The following is an 18390-nucleotide window of genomic DNA, read 5'->3' as shown; positions in this document are numbered from 1 at the left end:
GGCACAAATTTTACTTGTCTTATAAAATGAACTATTTTGGGTAAAGCTATATTCAGTAATACCTTTCAACAATCATCTTGGCCTCCTCTTCTAAGAAAGGGGAAAAAAAACCCTTGAGAGAAATGAGAAAGAAACAATCATCTTGATTGGGACACAAAGACCTTTGGGAGCCAGCTACCTGCATAATGTGCTATTTATATCACCTAATGTAACCTCGTTCTCAGGCTCTTGTCAGAAAGCAGCTCATACCAGCACTGGCAGTCTAGGAAATAGTTTGAAATGGGGAGGGGTGGTGGTGTTAAAAAAAAACAATTCTCCAGACTAGCTTCCCTCTGTGAGCTTTGCAAGTAATTCCAAAAATTCATTTCACAATTACCTTTCCTAAATGTAAACAATATTTATTGGAAAGGAATAACTTTTTCATCTCCCACCAATACATAATCTCTAACACTTATATTGTAATGAGGGACATAAGAAATTATTTGGGCAAGCAAGATAACCTTGCACAAAATATCGGACGTTAGTTGTTGGATACCATGTATTAGTTCAGCAGCATTAGTGATACAGTGTTGATAGAAATTTTCTAATATCTAGAATATGGCATTCAGACCACTTTGAAATAGTTTCCCTGATATATAAAAACTAGAGACATCTAATACAGAAATGAGGAATTTGTGGCTTCCAGATTGTATTATCTTATAACTCCCAGCAGATTCTATTATCTTATAATTCCTAGTAGCCAGTGCTAGCAGTAATAGTGGTCAAAGTTCAGGAACGGCTGCAAGGTTACAGTTTCCCATCATTAATCTAGATGCAGCCTTTATAGAAAATCATGTTTTAAGATTCTGCACTCTTTCCAATCTGATGTCTTTCAGATATATTCAGTCACATGTTAACAATTCCAAGTTGACATGACCTTTGATCATTTTGCATAGAAATTCTAACATATGAGAAAGGTACTAATTTAAAAACATGCTCCAAACAATATACTGCTTATAAAAACACCAATTCTTATGTATATGCACTATGGCAAACACAAATGATGTATAAGTAGAAAAGACAGTCTTAATGCACCAAATTGCTACATAATACATTTCTATACCTTGATGATGTCACCAGCCTTCGTAGAGCAAATATGTTTTCTGAACAAAGCTCAAACACTGGAGAGACACTCTTGTGCTGCAGCCCTAACAAAGAGGGATCAGATCAGTAACAGATGGCAGATACATGCCTTTGAAATGTCTTTGCTGAACAACAATACAGAGCTTCAGGATGAATCTCAGCAGAGAGAATTGTAGCACTAACATTCCTTTCACCCAAGAGAATGTTAGTTCTAATTATGAAAGAGAACATGATTCAAGGCCAGCAATTAACCTCATTGGTCTCTTGAGATGTCATGAAGAAAGGTGACATTCACATTGGATGGCTTTCTGCTAGATGCCCTTTCCTGGCTGCTTTCCCACTCATTTCATACCATTCTTCTCAAGGTTGCCAAGCTTAGTAAATCCACTGATCAAGATCATCATTCCATTACCAAAAGTTCTGCAACACATTTCATTTTTTTAAAAAAATTGGAGAAATTTGCATGTGCATAAAACTGTGTTTCTTAGAACTCAGGGCCATTTAATGATATTAGTTATAAAATGTGCCAATATGAATGTCAGTAACTATAACACAGACAATGCTGGGGAATCAAGATTGAAATTAAGGCTTGTGAAAGAAGATCGAAGGTTTTTGCCATTTGTAGGTGTCCTCTCATGACAGCTTTATTCTGCCACAGCCCCAAAACACTGCCTTCATCTCATCTTCAGCCATGCAGAATATATCCTCAAGGTTGTGGCTGGCCATGATAATAGTGTTTTCCACTTAAGCCAACAGCAACCACCAATAGTTTCAGGATGCATTTAGAATGTATTGCATTTTCATTACCTATGCTGACAGCCCCAATTCTTTATATTAAGCCAGTTGGGGGGGGGGCAGGGGGAGAGCAGTTAGCTAGCAGTTCCCTGAAGCTGCTGAATGGCTTGACTGAGGAACTGTGGGGTAAAGTGGGTTTGAGCTTAGCTGGGCAACTCCCCTACTTCCCAAACTGGTAGAGACAGAAAGTTAACTTCGTCAAAACCAGCAAGAAAGCCAGCCGTCCTACTTTACCACACAGCTCCTCAATCCACTCATCACTTACAAAGTTCTGAACTATCACTTTTCCAGAAATCTATTTACCTGCTTCCCTTGCTTCAATTAAATTCATAGTGAAGATACACAAGCTGTTCCTTTAACATACCTAACCAGTCAATTTTGACAATCCAGAATCAAACTGGGTCAAAAACCATAATTTTGGGCAAACAGAATGTCCATTTTTTATTGAGGAAGTGCCTGGCATCCCAAGATTTCTTGGAGAACGAGAATATTAGCAAGGTTTCATGACGTCACTAGACCCTTTCCTATTGAGCAGGTAGGCAGCAGTAGATGCAGAGAGGATATTGCATTCAATCAGTGTTTGGGAGGTTGTTACATGGTGCGAGGCCTTGGCAGTGAATTCTGTAATGGAGATACTTGTTTTTTCAACTGTTACTTTTCTCCAACAATTTTTCTTGGAAGACTATATATAAAAATATTTCATCCGACATTCTCCCAACACAGCTGACTCAAAGGAATTTAATTCCTGGCAATAGCAAATCTATTTTGGGGCCACTTTAAACTCCCTTGTGATTAATTGACTGGATCAATTGACTCATCTTCAATGCTCCTGACCTAAATATGCACATTTTTGGAACAAGATCAATATAAGGGAACACTTCCCATGAGGTTATTTCAGCAAAGATAGTCAGGAAGCCTCCAAAGCTAGAAAAATCTGCAGTAGATGTATTATCATTTGTCACCTCACTACAATGGCTGAAAATAATTAAAATTTTTTTTACAGTACCTTGAGAATGAGGGTTGGTTTCTAACATTCTTAGAACTGATGGCACATCTGCAATTTTGAAAACCTGTTGGCCCTCTCCAAAAAATATTCCCCAGCTTCTGCAGTCTTCTCAATCCCAAAATGGCTGCCACGGGGGGGGGGGGGAGGCAAAATCAGCTAAACCTGCCTATGGATCAGTAAGCAACCAGCCATCCCTTTTATCTGTTATCAGTGGGATGGTTCCTAGTACCAGGATGGTGGAAATCTTTGAAAAGGAAGGTGTTGCAATATGAAGGGAGGCACCCTTAGCATCTTTTTTCTTTATATTTAAGCAGTGGTGTTTTTTGCCAGGCTTTTCCAATGGCTTCTTAAGTGCTCTTGGCTATCTTCACCTATGTCTGTGTGCCAGTTTGCTTTCTTTTATATTTTCCAGGAACAGATGCAGCCAGGTGGCCTAAAAAGCTGCTTTAATAATTCAGAAAAATATATTTAGTATTCACTCCTGTCCTATGTATCATAAATATATCTTCCAATAGATGTGTACTTCTCTATCTCTTATGTATGCAAGTGTAGATACTTGCATACCTAAGACCAGCAATAATATGACTGGTATTTTCTTGGTGTGCTGGAAAGCTGATACTAGAAGTTGTTTGTCCATTTAGTAGTAACTGTGAGAGGGATCTCGGAGTCCTAGTGGACAATCATTTAAATATGAGCCAGCAGTGGGCTGCAGCTGCCAAAAAAGCCAACACAGTGCTAGGCTTCATTAACAGAGGGATAGAATCAAGATCACATGAAGTATTAATACCACTTTACAATGCCTTGGTAAGGCCACACTTGGAATACTGCATCCAGTTTTGGTCACCACGATGTCAAAAAGATGTTGAGACTCTAGAAAGAGTACAGAGAAGAGCAACAAACATGATATAAGGAACGGTTGCTGGAATTGGGTATGTCTAATTTAACGAAGAGAAGGACGGGGAGGGGGCATGATAGCAGTGTTCCAATATCTCAGGGGCTGCCACAAAGAAGAGGGAGTCAAGCTATTTTCCAAGGTGCCTGAAGGCAGGACAAGAAGCAACGGGTGGAAACTAACCAAAGAGAGAAGCAACCTAGAACTAAGGAGAATCTTCCTGACAGTTAGAACAATTAACCAGTGGAACAACATGCCTCCAGAAGCGGTGAATGCGCCAACACTGGAAGTTTTTAAGAAGAAACTGGACAGCCATTTGTCCGAAATGGTATAGGGCAGTAGTTCTCAACCTTTTTAATGACGTGACCCCCAACCAGTCGTAAGTTGAGGACTACTCAACCAGTCGTAAGTCAAGGACTACTCAACTGGTGCAGCACCGTTTGCAGAATGAGACTTTTGGCGGGTTCAGCAGGGCAGAGACAGCCTGGACAATTCCTATTGGCTTTTCAAAAGCCAATAGAATAAAAGGGAGTAGCACAGCTAAGGAAAAGGGGGAAAAATGGCAGACTGCGTTGTTTGGCGACCCCCGTGAAATGGTCGTTCGACCCCAAATGGGGTCCCGACCCACAGGTTGAGAACCACTGGTATAGGGTTTCCTGCCTGAGCAGGGGGTTGGACTAGATGACCTCCAAGGTCCCTTCCAACTTTATCATTATTATTATTATTTCTACAGTTGATAATATGCAACAGATAATATGCAGCAAAAGACCACAAGGATAAATAAAACCCTGAGGTGAAGCTGCTCTCTATGAAAAACATATCTTGATACACAATAAATCGTTCAGTTGGAAGTTGGGTAAAATCCTAGTTTAGCTGTGGACTAAAGTAGCTTTTCTTCTATTTGTATAAAGCAGAAATTATATGCTTTCTTGTAAGAGAGTTTTGCAGACATAAGGGATAAAGACAGTTGTTTATATTTTTATAAGTTATCCTAATGCACACAAAACCTTGACCTGGAAAAAAGCTGACCAATCTAAATAAACTGAGTTAACTTCCAGTGAAAGTGTATAGGGCCAACGTACAAATTATCCACACTGTTTGATTACCATATTTTATTTCACTTTCAGAGACAGCAAGTGGCTTAGCCTCAGGTGCTATTAGCTGTATACAGTCTCATGCAAAAATTAAACCCAGATGGCATTTCAGCGATGAAAAAATAGATGGCAATTAAGCAATGTTGCTAATCAACTTCTATCTCTACAAATTCCTCAGTACTCTGAACTTTCCTCCATCATTTGTGTGATGTGATATAAACTGAAATATTTAATTCTCTGTTTTCTGAGTAACTAGAATAAAATAGAGCTGGAAGAGACCTTGGAGGTCTTCTAGTCCAGCTCCCTGCTCAAGCAAGGCAATCTATACCATCTCAGACAAGTGACTGTTTAGCTTCTTAAAAATCTTCAGTCATTGAGCACCCATGATTTCTGGAGGCAAGCTGTTTCACTGGTTAATTGTCCTCACTGTCAGTAAATTTCTCCTTAATTCCAGTTACTTCTCTCTTTGATCAGTTTCCAACCATAGTTTCTTGTCCTGCCTTCTGGTGCTTTGGAAAATAACATGAGCCCCTCTTCTTTGTGGCAGCCCCTCAATTATTGGAACACTGCTATCATGTCTCCCCTATTTCTTCTTTTCTTTAGACTAACCAAACCAAGTCCTGCAGCTGTTCTTCTTATGTTTTAGCCTCCAGGCCTTTGATCATCTTACTTGCTCTTCTCTGAGTTTTTTCCAAATTCTCAACATCTTTTTTGTGATACGGTCTGCTTCCACATATTGATAGTCCTCATTTAGCAACCACAATTGGGATGGCAAATTGGTCAATAAGCAGAGCAGTCACTAAGTCAAACTGTGACCATGCTTATTCAGCTTTTCTTCTCTTCACAGCCCTGCAAAGGTCACAAATGCAAGTATTGTTCATAAAGTTACTTTTTCATCACTGTTGTAACTTTCAAGAGTCACTAAACAAGGCAGTCTACCTGTACTGCCTGTATTTATATATTCCTTTTAGAAATTATCCTTTCCTAGTTTGGAACACTCACAAAAATGACCATTTCTTAACCTATGGCAAACAATCTATTCAACACACTGATGAACATTTTCCTAGGAAATATTTTTACTGCTATCTTTCTTATGAGTATCTCCTTGAAAAAGAGCTCTGTGCAGTTCCTAATATGCACACTCTCAGCAAAAGCAAGTGGAACAGAAGGAATAGATTGTTTTCTTGTATTTTTGCAAGGATGGCGCAGAGCTGCAGCAGGCATGGCTCAATGTCATTCTGTTAATCTTTTTCCTCAGCCTTTTGAAAAAGCAGCATAAGCACACATCCTTTTGAGCCTCAGGGGAACTTGGATGGCTTCCTTAATGTAAAGGCAAGAATGCCTCATATGAAAAGACAAATACAGTATCTCTGCCCTCTGCCTACAGGAAAGGAGGAACATGGCTACAGGGCAAGTTAAAAGCTTCTAGTGTATTGGTTAGCCAGAACAAAGGGATTCATAAATCACCCAGGGCATGCAATGCAACTGGCATTGTTAGTTTTTTAAAGAACAATCCCACAACATGAAAGGAATTGAAAAGAGGTTGCTTTCTTCTGTAAAAAAAGAGCAGAGGTGGGGGCCTTCACTGAGCAGAACTACCTTCTTGAGGAAATGTTATAGCAAATGCATTGTTTTATAATATTTTGCATCTACAGATTCTCAGAAAATATCATGGAATGGAGCACAAATTCACTCTATCAAAAAATGGCCCTTTTCTTACCTGCAGTTAAACCATAGCAACCTCTTTTTTCCTACCATGTTCGCCTCATGCTGCCTTCCCTTCATTCTAAGATCATGAGAAACAAGCTTAAGTCATCCAAAGATGCACCAGTGTTAAAATTGTATTTCTTCCCCTTATTCTCAAAGCACCCAAGGATAGCTTCATAGTGAGTAAACTCAGTCTTAAATTATCATCTGCTACTATATTGGAAGGAATTCAGATGAATTAAAACACAGGGAGCAAAGGGAGGATAAAGATCAGCCATGACGACAGCAGATTTCATGGCAGAAAAATTTTCTGCCAACTTGAGGGCAGAGGGAGAACCTGTTAGCTAGCCATGGAGAAAGGTCACATTTTTTAATTATAATTCCTCACAAATCTAAACTTAGGTGAGGACTAACAGCTTTTCTGTTTTAATAGAATTTCTGGAGGTAGCACATTAATTTTTATTTCTAAATGTTGGGAGTACCATTAACACTGACCATCCACAGCTAACTAGTACATTCCCTCTACACTACAGTATAGTACAATTTCAGCCTAGAGATTACTCATCTGATGGATGAAACAACTGCCCTATTCTGGATTTTCTTTCTGTTTTTCTGATTTTTATCTTGGGACCTGAAAACTTGCAGGCTTATTTTTTATCAGTTGGATTGATCTTGATAGAAACTTTACTGTGGATTTTAGAGGGGTTTTTTTGTCTTGAACCAGGTCAGCTTTTATTGTAAGTTATTCTTTTTTCAGAAGCGAAGGGTGTGTGTTCCATTTGGAAAGAATAATTAATACATGCCAGATTTATTTCTGGAGATCCTTAGATCCATCATAAACGTGATGAAAATAATTTCTGCCATCACTTCAATTGCCCTGAGGAAAATAATCTCTCACAGGTGCCAAGGAAGTGGGAGAATTTTTGATGATATCTTGATTATAACAGGAACAGTTAAAACATACATCTAGAAATAAATTTTGTTTTTTAAAAAGAATTGATGTACCTGACATAGCAATATCTTACTATAACACATGCATTGTAAGAATTGTGGCTACTGAGCTACAAAAATCCAGACAATTATGAGAGGGCAGCAGACACTGAAAATTCTATTTTTGTTGCCCTTTAGTGATCCTCTGATATCCCCAAATTAATCACCAAAGGTAGGTTCACACAAAATCCTAGACTAAATTGTGGTTGGCTAATTTGTAATTTAGTATGTCATATGAATAAATCACTAGTGATTAAAAGTTTCCCTATTTGGGCCAATAGAGCTGGGATTTATTGTCATCTTTAATCACAATCCATTTTTGGTCTACGTAGCATAACATCAACTCTCTTTTGTGTCTTCTATTAAATATAATTTTCACAAAATGCTTTTCACTATAGAACTATGTTCAACACTTATAGTGTTCAGACAAACTTTTCCTAGGACTTCCTCATATTTGTATAGTGTGAGGTAGGGGTGATTAAGGCTCAGAGGAATCTCTTGTCAGGCTGGTTTTAGAGTCTCTCAGTTTGCTCTGAATCACAGCACGGAAAAGAAAATTCCCCTTTGTGGAAATTTTCACTCTGACCACATTTACTATGTATCCTTTCCCTTTGTACTGGTTGAAAATCCAACTACTTTTACATAACTCAGAGCACTCAAGGGTTCATCAATTTGTTCTATCTAGCCTTTTTCATCTTGACATATGAATAGTCTTACATTGGAGAAGGTCAGAAGAATATGGCACCCTGGTCAGTATAAACGTTGCTGGGTTGAAGAAATATACTATCCAGGAGACACCTGAGTCATATTTGAATGTTATTCTTCATAGGAGAAGCTTAGCCATAGTTGGGTTTTGGTCTCTACTTCAATTTAGCAAACCTGCCTTTTTATTCTAAGAATGACTAAGAATATTGATTTCATTTTATTTGAGGTGATTTAATATTTTTGTTACCTTTTCACTCCTTACTAATAGTAGGAAATGGGCACTACTGAACACCAAAGCAATGACACATAGTCCACATTTCAAAAAACTCTGAAGAAAAAGGAAAGGGTTTCTCACAGAGATCATGTTCCTATATACAATGTGCACACATCCCATTATTTTTTTAACCGTGAACTAGCTAATGGACTACGTAATGCCATAAGCATCCATGATAACAAGCACAGTACACAGAACTAAGCAACATGAACGTGGGCAATAGGCTACAAGAATAGATTCTTACAAATCAAGCATTTATTTGAAATAAATTCAGAAGTTTTATTTGCACAACTACCAGTGTTTTCAAATCAGAGGAAAAAACATTTCAATCTTAAAGAAAGTTGTTTTGGAGATAAGTATGAAAATGAAAATGGTTGCTTATCAGATCCCCTGATGGGTCACTTTTGAATCACACAGAACTTTTGATATTTTTATAGGCAAATAATTGGGGCTTTAAAAAATGGTTCCCCAAAATATGCACTTGGACTTCTTTATATGGCAAGGAATATATAGTTTCACTGTATTACTAAACCTTAGGATGTTATGCTCTAACTTTGTTAAAATCTAATTTTATTTCAAAGGGACTGTAGATTTTTAGAAAACGATTGTAACCCCAAAAGTTAAATAATTACTTTGTTCAATTTCTATTCTGTATGGATTCCCTTACCAATAAAATGCAATTTTATTTTTTTAACCAATATATCACAACAGGTTCCGACAACAATTTATGTCAGCAGTTGTATATACTCAGTAAGTTAGTTTATTACTATATAGTACTAAAGTGAAAACATTAATTTTGGCTACAATGAGAAGTGTTATAGCACAAGTTAAATGCTATACATTATTTGCCAGACTTACAGGAAAGCTTATTAATAAATCTGCAAACTTAAACATTCTTCAGCTCAAATGTTTTGCTGCCTCGTGTTGATTTGATAATTGTCAATGCTAAATGTATTCCTTTCTTCCAGCTATTTCACTTTTTCCATTCCTAATGTTCTGTAGCTATGAATTGTTTACATAGCAATCAGGTCAATTATAATTGTTTCAATAATTTATTCCAAACTATGACCTGAAACTTATTTTGTACCAATTCTTTGTTAGTTGTAACCAAACAATTTATTATATTGAGGATTTCTTTGCCAAAGAGCAACCACAAGAGCCATATTTGGATTTTCAATTCAAAATGTAGGTTACCTCTATAAAATTGTCCCCATAGGCTTCCATTATCAGCAAAGAGCACTGATAAATAGGTTTCCCCCCCTGCTACAACAGCAGTAGTTCGGGAAGAATAGCAATTGATGCTATAGATGATGCATAAATAATTAAATGAGTCATCTGCATGTCCCTGCAGGATATACCTGTGAGAGAAACTAGAGCTTGCTGTATCATTTTAGTTTAACCATAACCTACTTGATTTGAATGTCATTGCAAGTTAGAGCAAAGTGATTCTTTCTTTATATAAGCTGGGAGATGGAAATTAATGGAGAACCTATAGTCTTCAACTGAATTCAGGCAACATTAGTCCAAACTCAGCTAGCAATTATCAAGGGTAAATTTAGCTACTATAGGGAGTTTATGGAGAACAAGTCTGCCTATCCTATCCCAAAATAAAACATGAGAAATTCATCTAGGTTAATTGATTATTTTTTCCTGTGGATATGTCCTAGGCCTAGACCATATCTGCAGTGTTAAAATGTTTCCTGGATTTGTACTACCTTTAGCTAAAGTGATTGCCCATAATTAATCAACTATTACAGACTTTTGGGATGTTTTTTCCATGACTTTAATGGAAAATTTGCAGAGGAACTTCACTGAAAATGTTTGGAAAATTTGGACTAGAAACAATAATGCAAGAAGATAGATAAGACTTCTATTAAAAAAATGGGTTGTAATGGTTAACACATAATTTCAGCAACAAAGTTGGCTCTACAGCTAGTCACTTCCATAATCAAATAGATTACATTTTACATAGCAACAGATGGAAAATCTCTATGCTGAATTGCAATGCACTGCCAGGTGCTGACTGTGGATCAGACCATCTAATCACAAAAAATACACATTAGATTTAAAAAGTTTAGAAAATATTCAATCCCAATAAGATATCATTTAGAACCCATTCAAGAAAAATATAAGATTGAGAATAGAAACAGATCCAAAAATCTACTGGACAGAGACAGACAAAGGCCACTTTTTTTGAAGACAGCAAAGTCCACATTTTGGACAGAGAGGACCGCAGGTTTGAAAAAGAGTCAAAGAGGCCATCTATGTCAAAACTGAACAGCCCTCTCTCAATAGAGGGGGAGAGATATCACACCATCTATTTAGTCTACAATAGAGTCCTTTCAGCAGTTCCAAGAAGGCTCTATGCCAGTGGTTCTCAACCTTTCTAATGCCGCGTCCCCATAATACAGTTCCCCATGTTGTGGTGACCCCCAACCACTTATACATCATTGAGTGCCAGGGGCGTGGCCAAAGAAAAGGGGGGAAAAATGGAGGACAGCCTTGTTTGGCGACCTCCGTGAAATGGTCGTTCGACCCCAAATGGGGTCCCGACCCACAGGTTGAGAACCACTGCTCTATGCCCATTTGCACCACTCAGGTGAACCTGACGACACAGATAAACTTCCAAATGGCCTCAACAACTCTCTAAAAATGAAAATAACCAGCTGGCTGCAAGGAATATGAATCCTTACATTCTCCATTCCCCAAGATTACATATGGGACCGCCTCTTCCCAGTTATTTCTACCAGTCCTGTCTGATCTAAGAGGAGAAGCATGTTGAGGGTTCTGTCAGTCAAGAAGCCCCAGAGAAGAGCCTTTTCTGCTGTGGCACCCATCCTCTGGAACATCATCACTCCTGAGAATAGGCACCCATCCTGCTGGCCTTCCATAAGGCTTAGAAGACATAGTTCTGTGCCTGACCTTGGGGTCCTTGGTATGGGATAGAGCCTGTTTCTTGCTATTTGGAAGGCTTTTTATGATTCTCTGGCTGTTGTGTCTTATTTATTATATTATTTTACTATCTGTATATATTTTGTTTTTAATGTTATGACCTTCCCAGAATCATGTACTTGATATGGGTGGCTATGAGCTGAAGTGCATGTAGGACTCCTATAGTGAAACAAACTGTGGAGAAAACATGGCTTGAATGACTACATCAAGAAAAGCCAACAAACTTTGCTGAAGGAAGTCAGTTGAGAACAGCTCTTGAAACAATAAAGGTGAAGAAGGCTAAGTATACAAAAGAAACAACTGAAAACCCATTTGTAAATTGGAAGAAAAGGCCAATGCACAGTCAATACTTGAAGAATACAGAAGAGAAAACCGGTAAAACCCTCACATGGAGTTGGTTAAGATCAAATGTTAAAGAAAGAAACTGAAGGCTATACTGGGAGATGCTGGGATTGAGGAAAAGAAATTTGAAAAAATTATGAAATAAAGGGCTTGCAGATTGAAGTTACTTAGGAAAAAAGAAATATACTGTTATAGCAATTGTGATTGGAACCCTTGGAACAATACCTAAAGGACTCTTTTGATAATTGGAAATGTTGAATTTATCAGAACTGAATACCCTTAATTTTACAAAAACCTACCTTGTTTGGAAATATCTATATCCCTAGGTGCTAATTTAACAATTCTTAGATAGTCATGACATGAATTAAGTTTTTACCAGTCTTAGACTGTGAATCTAACTACAGATTATTCATAATAATGTGGATATTACACTAGGTTTGTGTCAGAAACTGAAACTGAAAAAAACTAAGAATGATCATTCTAACAACAAAACAGGGAAGGCTTTCCTTAATACAGGGGTATCAAACTCTCAATGTCACGTGACGTGTTGCGACGTATCGCGACTTTTTTTCCATTGCCGGCAATGGGGTGGGCGCAGTTTCGGCATGATTCATCCGGTCCATGGGCCAGCAGTTTGACACCCCTGCCTCAATATAAAGAAAACTAACATTATGTTCAGAAGATTTTCTTCTGAAAATTAAACAATGAGACAATAACAATAGTTGACAGTTTCAGTTCATTTTGGTTCTGATAATTAAGGACTCAATGCTGGTGGATTCTGTGCAATTCAAGACCTCCAGGTTGGAGACATAGTCTTGCCAATGAATGCTGAGGATGGAGTAGAAAGCACATGTGAAATTTCTCCAGCTGTTTCATTTACCAGAGTCCATTTGTACAGAGTCCAGGACCCAGCTACATATAGGAAAGAAGGAATAACCACAGCTCTATAGACTTTCAGTTTTGTGTCATTACAGATGTGTTGAATGAACACTCTAGTGTGCAGTTTCCCCAAAATATAAGCAACAGCTGAAGGCTCAGCAGCTGTTTCTGACTTGATTGCCAGCAAGGATGCAAATGTTCACAACCCAATAACCACACACTGAAGAGATTTAAAACAGCTCACCAATCATACAAATAGGCTGAATGCAGAGAAATATAATCCAAATACTATTAGTTAAATGAGTATGTCACAAATCAATACTGTGTTAACTATCTCTCCTTTTCAAAAAGCACCAACTAGGCCTTTTACTACAGACAAAGAAAAAAATCTGTTATTAATTTCAGTCCCCCTAAGATAACATAGTGAATTGTTTTCCCAACCTTTATAAAGACAACCTTTGTGGACTGCATTGGGTCAATGAATTTTCCTAATATTTGAGAAAACAATGACTCTTTAGTTTATCTTGCCTAACAGATTCCTTCCGGTGTAGTAATGATTGTGACCATCCTAAATCCAGTGGTAATTAGCCAAGTCTTGAAGCAACCTAATCTTAGGAAATCCCAAGGTGCTGTGCATTTATTGGCCTTTCTAGCATTCTCCATTATCAATATATTATTACAGGTATCAACAGATGCTTAGCCAGCTAAGCTACAAAATAGTTTTTAATCTTATCATTTCATACATTTTCTTGCAATCTACCCATCACTTTATCTCTGCATACTGAATGTCTCCTATTTGAATTTAACATCAAAAATAAACTTATTTGGATCTTAAGAAAATGTTGGATTTTTTATTAAAATGTGAAGTTGTTTAAAATATAGAGCTGAAAAATAAAACCCCATAATCCCAACTTCCATGTTGGCTGAGGGATTGTGACAGTTTCAGTCCAACTAATATGCAGGCATATGAGGCAGAGAAAACTGCCATCTCCCAATGAAATGTTCGCCACTGCAGTCTTATCTATAAGCACATATTCAGCACACATTTTGAATGCTATAATTTTACTCCAATATGAACAGCCATTCCAAAATCTAGGCAGGCAACATAATTCAATGACTTAGACTTAGACCATCCATTGTCACTTGTTATAGAGGATTATGGCTGAGTGGATGTCTTATTTCTTCAAAAGAATTTCAGTGTTGTAGGATGAAAAAACCCTGGGGTAAGCAAACTGAATCTGAAACTGAAGAACAGGTTATTTTTGATGTTCAAGATCTTAAAAACTTCATCCAAACGAGAAGCTGCTAGCACAAACTGTTTGCCAGGAAGAATTTTATGTTAGCCTTGTATACTTGAACGAGAGCAGCTATAAACATGTTGACATGTTTTATTGCTACCATTTCAGTCTCTTCCTTCAGGTCAGCTACATTAAACCTTGAAGGACACATTTCAAAACTTCCTTCTTATAATAAACACTAAAAAGAGGTTTCAACATAGCTCCTGAGCAGTACCTACATTACAAATGAAATTCTCATATTTGGGCAATGCATGGCATTATATAAATTCAGTGATAAATCACAATAATACATTTAATAATATATTCTCTGTGCACACAATAATGTTAGCCAAAACGTGTTTTGTTTGTTAGTGGCTTAAAGTGTAGGTAAACCTATGATAAACTATGGTGTGCAGTTCAGTGTATTGCATGAACCTAACAATACTGTGTTTATATACTAAACCATGATTGAATAAAGCATGGGTAAATCCTAAAATAGACAACATGTGGACTCTATACAGCTGCCACCAGCATCCTGAGACCACCATAGCAAAATTTAGCAACAAAATAGCACCATTTTTGGTCTGTTTTTCAGATCTCAGGCAGGAGTGGTTTATCTCCAGGAAGCTTGTTGCTCCCATCCTTAGTCTTAAATCCAGTCCAGAAAGACAACAAAATTTGGTCTACACCTCTTGTGCTAAAACTGCAGTCTTGTCATGCGGCCCTTGCTGGCCTCTAGAACAGTTTCTAAACCTTAGCAATTTTAAGATGTATGGACTCTACCTTCTGAAATTCCCCAGTCAGCACTTTTGGGGTTTTCTTTGTTTTTTGCCAGTTTGGGTATTTCATTAAAATAGCACTAGCACTTAGACTTATACAACGGTTCATAGTGTTTTACAGCCCTGTCTAAGCAGATTACAGGGTCAGCATATTGCCCCCAACAATCTGGGCCCTCAATTAATCTGTTTATTATATTATACCCAAACTACTCTTTTATCATAAACCCTATTGGAAGATAGTCCTTCTGTTTGAATGTGCTTCTGAAACCAAGGGTGATATCAAGTCTACTACTGAAGTGCACAATATTGATGAAATGCTACATTGGAATAATTTGCTTCTGTCTTAATGGATATCTGTATCAAACAACCCTCCAAAACCTGTTTCAAACTCTGCAACTTATTACAACAAGCAAGTCTTTGCTACCTTGAGGGCCAAGGATACAATTTTTGTTTCTCCAAGCATCCAGTTATAATATAATGGTCCACATAAAGGAAGACTGGGAAATAATATGCCAAATGACTTTAAAAGAGTGAGAAGAAGCAGCAATCTACATGAGTTACCAATGGGTGCTTCAAGGAGCTAGATTCCATAAGCAACACGGTCCCAACTCCTATTGCTCTTATCAGTATCACTACTACTTATAATGCCTTATTGCAATTTTGAACTCAGACTGCATGGTCTCTCCTGTAATAGGCATTCCTGTGCCTAAGCAGTTGCTTTGTACTTCCTTAATTTCACCAAGCCCAATTCTTTGGCTTCGTCTGTTGTTCTTTCAAGATAGTATCAAAGTACTACAAAGAATGACCATCTTGTATTTACCACAAAAAAAGTTCAAATCCTATAAGCACTGCTACATGTAAATATGTTAGGGAAAAAATAGCATGGCCAATATTCAAGAGCACAACCAATTTCAATTTAGATGAATATATTAGAGGAATATACCTCTACAAGAATGAATTCTATGCCACTGCAGCATGATTGAAGCATGTTGAACACCAGTGAGTCAGAAGCATCTTTCATACAATCTGGAAATACATAATTTGGATCCTGACAGCTTAATATTTACAGGATTATTGCATGGAGATTATGCCAAACTTTCTGTTGAATCCCAAGCCAACTGATATATTTGCAGTAACTTCTGAATCTAGTGGAACACCTTGACGCAAAAACTGTCAAACATGACAAATATGAGCTATCATTTTCTTAGGAGCAATATCCACTGAAAATAATAATAATAATAATAATAGTAAAGTTGGAAGGGACCTTGGAGGTCATCTAGTCCAACCCCCTGCTCGGGCAGGAAACCCTACACCATTTCGGACAAGTGGCTGTCCAGTCTCTTCTTAAAAACTTCCAGTGTTGGAGCATTTACTGCTTCTGGAGGCAAGCTGTTCCACTGATTAATTGTTCTCACTGTCAGGAAGTTTCTCCTTAGTTCTAGGTTGCTTCTCTCCTTGATTAGTTTCCACCCGTTGCTTCTTGTCCTGCCTTCAGGTGCTTTGGAAAATAGCTTGATTCCCTCTTCTTTATGGCAGCCCCTGAGATATTGGAATACTGCTATCATGTCCCCCCTTGTCCTTCTCTTCGTTAAACTAGACATACCCAATTCTCGCAACCGTTCCTTATATGTTTTAGCCTCCAGTCCCCTAATCATCTTTGTTGCTCTTCTCTGTACTCTTTCTAGAGTCTCAACATCTTTTTTACATCGTGGTGACCAAAACTGGATGCAGTATTCCAAGTGTGGCCTTACCAAGGCATTGAAGAGTGGTATTAATACTTCACGTGATCTTGATTCTATCCCTCTGTTAATGCAGCCTAGCACTGGGTTGGCCTTTTTGGCAGCTGCAGCACACTGCTGGCTCATATTTAAGTGATTGTCTACTAGGACTCCGAGGTCCCTCTCACAGTTACTACTATTGAGCATGGTGCCACCTATGCTGTACTTGTGCATTTGGTTTTTCTTGCCTAAATGTAGAACCTTGCTTTTTTCACCATTGAATTTCATTTTGTTAGTTAGTGCCCAGTGTTCAAGTCTGTCCAGATCCTTCTGTATCTGAAGCCTGTCTTCTGGAGTGTTGGCTATTCCTGCCAGCTTGGTGTCATCTGCAAATTTGATGAGTTCCCCATCTATCCCTTCATCCAAATCGTTGATGAAGATGTTGAAGAGTACTGGGCCCAGAACAGAGCCCTGGGGCACCCCACTACACACTTCCCTCCATATAGATGCAGTTCCATTGAGGACCACTCGCTGAGTACGGCCGGTCAGCCAGCTACGGATCCATCTGGTGGTGGTTCTGTCTACCCCACATTTTTCTATCTTGTCAAGTAGTAGGTTGTGATCTACTTTATCAAATGCCTTACTGAAGTCCAAGTAAATTATGTCCACAGCATTCCTCTGATCCACTAATTTTGTCACTTGGTCAAAGAATGCAATAAGATTTGTCTGGCATGATCTATTTTTGACAACCCCATGTTGGCTTTTAGTAATGACTTTGTTTGCCTCTAGGTGTTCGTTGATTCGTTGTTTGATTATCTTTTCCAGGATCTTCCCAGGTATTGAGGTCAGGCTGATAGGTCTGTAATTTCCTGATCCATTTTTTTTTCCTTTTTTGAGGATGGGAACTACATCAGCTCTTTTCCAGTCCTCTGGTAGTTCCCCTGTGTTCCAGGATCTTTGAAAAATATAGTTCAGTGGCTCCGATATCACATCTGCCAGTTCCTTGAGAACTCTGGGTGTAATCCATCTGGTCCTGGCGATTTGAACTCATCTAGGCTGGACAGGTGCTCCCTAACCATTTTCTTGCCTATCTTAACTTGTGTTTCTGTTTTGTTTTTTATGGCACTATTTTTGATAGGTTGGTCTGTTTTTTCCCTTTGTGTAAAGACAGATGCAAAACACGAGTTAAATAGTTCTGCTTTCTCCCTGTTGTTTGTCACCTTATTGCCACTTCCACCCACTAATGGACCAATCGTTTCCTTCACTTTTTTCTTGTTTTTTACATGTTGAAAGAAGCTTTTTTTGTTATTTTTGACTTTGGTCGCAAGCCTTAGTTCATTTTGAGCCTTGGCTTTCTTCACTTCATCTTTGCAGGCTCGGGCTATTTGCTGATATTCTGACATAGTTATGTTCCCCTCCTTCCACTTTCTATACTTGTCCTTTTTATCTTTCAATTTGTCAGAGAGTTCTTTATGCAGCCATGCTGGTTTCTTTTGAGAGCTGTTGTTTTTCCTCTTTTTTGGTATTGTGCTAGACTGTGCTTTTATTATCTCATTTTTCAAAATTTCCCAAGCTTCTTGAGTTGTTTTCCCCTTGAGGATTCTCATCCATGGAATCCTTCCCAAGCCCTCTCTAAGTTTATTGAAATTAGCTCTCTTGAAGTCCAAGACTCTAGTTTGACTGTGTTCTATTGGTTGTGCTTCTATAATGTTGAATTCTAATATTGCATGATCACTTCCTCCCAGGGTTCCTATGGCTTCAACACCGTCTATCATTTCATCTCTGTTAGTGAGAATTAGATCCAAGATGGCTAATCCCCTAGTTCCCTTCTCTACTTTTTGGGAGACAAAGTTGTCTG

At 38.1% G+C, this 18390-nt stretch overlaps 1 protein-coding gene across 10 annotated transcripts in view; it reads right to left on the bottom strand.

The window, feature by feature from the left end:
- Positions 1–18390, bottom strand: part of SEMA4G (semaphorin 4G) — a 104805-nt gene that overhangs the window by 26603 nt on the left and 59812 nt on the right. The gene's annotated exons all lie outside the window — the stretch shown is intronic.

This window comes from Crotalus tigris, unplaced genomic scaffold (assembly GCF_016545835.1).
Source record: "Crotalus tigris isolate CLP2741 ecotype Arizona unplaced genomic scaffold, ASM1654583v1 scf7180000019328.220996217465:2438092, whole genome shotgun sequence".
Lineage (NCBI taxonomy): Eukaryota > Metazoa > Chordata > Lepidosauria > Squamata > Viperidae > Crotalus > Crotalus tigris.
The sequence above is the reverse complement of the archived record's forward strand: the minus strand, read 5'-3'. Positions and strand labels throughout refer to the sequence as shown.